The sequence below is a fragment of the Apium graveolens genome, chromosome 7 (assembly GCF_009905375.1).
Source record: "Apium graveolens cultivar Ventura chromosome 7, ASM990537v1, whole genome shotgun sequence".
NCBI lineage: Eukaryota > Viridiplantae > Streptophyta > Magnoliopsida > Apiales > Apiaceae > Apium > Apium graveolens.
Genome location: NC_133653.1, coordinates 109,106,857 through 109,110,422, shown reverse-complemented (window position 1 = coordinate 109,110,422; position 3,566 = coordinate 109,106,857).

The window sequence follows — 3,566 nt, the reverse complement described above, 5'->3', positions numbered from 1 at the left end:
TCCTTTTTATGATCCTCTATTATAATCCTTTAATTTAAATCCTTTTATCCTGTTACCTATACTCAATTCTTTCCGTATCTATTGGATTTCCGGGAAAAATCAAAGTGTTCGGATTTGGATTCTGACGATCTTTACATACACTTATATCCCATATAAAGTACTAATAAATCTCAGAATATCCATATCAGAACCCCTACATAGTGTGACATGAAAAGTTTTCTCATTCAGCAAAAAACACTATCCATAAGGGTTTCAAAAAATTTCCAAAAATTGGGGTTATTACAAGTTAACTTGATATCAGAAGATAGACCAAAGACACTCCTACCAGGATTCACTAAAGCAAAATAGACTCAACCTTTGAAGACTACTGTAACTGGTTTTGAAGCTAGAGTAGTTACTGGAAAGGAAGCAAGAGATAAAACTGGATTGGGAAGTGCTAATGAAAGAAGAATACATAACACTACTAATGATCCAACTTCCTTGAGTGAACCAGGTATTGGAGCAACTCCTGAGAGATTGAATCAACTAGAATCTGTACAAATGGTTTACCATACCTACTTGAAAGAATACATCTTGTTGTATTTCATGACAGATGGTAGGGTTTATCATATAAGACAAAATGCCATTCCATTGAAGTATTTTGAAGAATTGGAGCATGTACTATTCTTACTTCAAGTGGATGATAGATTGACAGGGACTGCTGCAAACTATTTGAAGGATCAGATTCAGAGACAGAAAAGGCTTTATTCTGTTAAGTCTGACAGCACATACGTTCCAAAGTACAGAGATCACAAGGGTGATATAGTTGAAATGAAGCCCAATACTGCTCAATTATAACTACCTTTCTAGGGTACAGGGCTGTGGAATTCAATCTTGAGTCTGATAAAGCTTATTGATCAGACTGGATCAGGATATAAGAAAAAAAGATCAATGATCTCAGAGCTGCAATCTTTCAAATTGGTGAAGATACTGCAGAGCTTAAAGATGCCAAAAAGAGAATGATTGATGAACTTAGATATGCTGAGAGATGTTTGTTGAAGAACTATCTCAGAACAACTCCTGACATCAGAGAGATCAGATAATGAAGCCAAGTCAAAGATCTACAACTGCTTAAATTCTGATATTTGTACAGACTGAAGTTGTTATCAGAAGTTAAATATTGGTAAATCTTTAAGGACTGTAAGTTGTAGTTATCTAGTCTAATTCTCATGCATTTGTACTTAATGTTTTTGACATCATCAAATATCTGTTAAACTTGTATATTATGCTAATTTACAAGTTGGGGGAGATTGTTAGATATATTTGATAATGTCATGGCTAATATGATTTATGTTTAGATTTCAGATTTTACTTAACAGGACAAATCAGTACTTAACCATTAATCAGTATTTATACTGGAAGTCAGGACTTAAGGATATCAGTACTTATATTATCAGGAGATAATCATCAGAAGTTAGATATCAGAACTTAAGTGCTGAAGGACGTTCAGATAAGGACAGTAGCTGATTAAAGGAAAGAAGATCGAGATAAACATAAGAAGAGATATGCATGAAGTAGGAGTTCCGTGAAGAATGGAATACTTGGAAGAAAAGATATCTGATTGATATATTTTAGGAAGCAGAATTATATTCCATATCAATTAGCGATTATCTTGTAATTGTGTAGTATATAAACACATATATAGGGTTTACACTATAAGTGTTATCATATCCAAGAAGATTATTCATTGTAACCCTAGCAGCTCTCGTGATATTTGTTCATCACTGAGAGGTAACAGTTCCATACTGTAACAGAGTTTATTGTTTCAATAAAGTTTGTTTTCTGTTACTTAAGATATTAAAGTTCGATTTGATTGTATTATACACTGTATTCACCCCCTCTACAGTGTGTGACCTAACAACTGGTGTGTTTGTTGACTGATGATCACATCTCATTGATCATAGGTATAGTGATACTAAAGTAAAAACATAGGCAAATGTATATGTACATGGTGCTGGACAGACCCAATGTGAGATTCTATGTTATGTCATAAGTAAATCTCACTGTGATAATGATGTAATGGTCCTTAAACTTGAAATCATTATATTTTTATGCGATAATTAATGTACTTTGATTACATTAAAAGTTACCTTTGACCGGGTAATGATAAAAGTGTATTTCGAGTATATTAGAATCATATGAGAAATATGAATGATCTAGAAAGGATTTAACCCTCCTAATTTTAGGAGTGATATTATTGGCCTCTTGTGTGAGCTAGAGTATGAAATGCGTGGGCACACTCAAATGTTGATTTGATATGATAGTCTACTCATTGATCAAGGAAACTTGGATTAAACTATGATGAGAATGACACATTACATGCCTCTTGTTTAATCTATAATATTTGGTTAAAGAGATTATATTACATTGTACATTATTCACGAAAGGTTTAATTGATCACCGATTCAATTAATATTACTTGGGTAACAATGATTTATTACTAGATACCGCTCATTATTTACGATTTTAAATTAGATTTAAAATTCGTTGCCAACGTAATAATAACATATTGGGTCACACACAAAGAATGCTCGAAGGATTATAAAATTTAAATTGGATTTAAATTATATTAAAGTAATTTAAATTATTTATAATATTAATTAAGTATGAATTAATTAATTAGATAAATAATGATATTCGAATTTACTATATTAATTATGAAATTCAGTTGTTATATAATTAAGTGTGACTTAATTATTATACGATATGAATTTTGAATTAATAATAAATCCTAATTAGTTAAGAGTTATAATTCATTTTCTACTCTCTATATATTATCTCTTGTGGCTGATTTCTAATTTAAGACTTTTACTAAAACCCTAGCCACCAAGAGAGAAGATGAAGAGAGCAAGAAACGAGTTTGTGCTACTACACATCCAATCCTTGAGGTCAAACATTTGTATGGATACCGATAGAACGTAGATTGCGAGAGCGGGATGCGTGGTGATTGAACAATCTTTGGATCTCCATTATTCAACCAGTTTGTAAAGCTTCTTAAGGTAAACAATCTGATCTACGAATTAAATATCTGTTTTTCGTATGGATCCTGCGGTGGGTTTCGAAAATTCTGGTTTTTCACGTTTTTTAATTACTGTTTTCGTTGCGTTTATATGCTCGAAACCCTTCAATGGCATCAAAGCTACTTACGAAAAATGTTTAATTCGTTTATGTGTTTATTGATTTTACGATGATAGCATGTATACAATATTTCATGACTGTTATGTATGCAATTTTGTATAATTTGCATGTTGTTATGCTTATATACGTATGTATGTATTTTTTTGAATATATGATATTCATGAGAGTTGTATAATCATATGATGATTATATAATCTGTATATATACTGATATATACATGTTTTATGTTTGTTCTTATTATATGAATCGTATTTGATACGGTTCTGAATCGGATGCAGCGGATTTGCTAAAATCTAGGTCTGGTGTCTGATTTTGGCGAACGAATACGCTATTTCTTGCATGGGCTACAATACAGCGTCCACCGATCTACACTCTCTTTTGGATGGCTT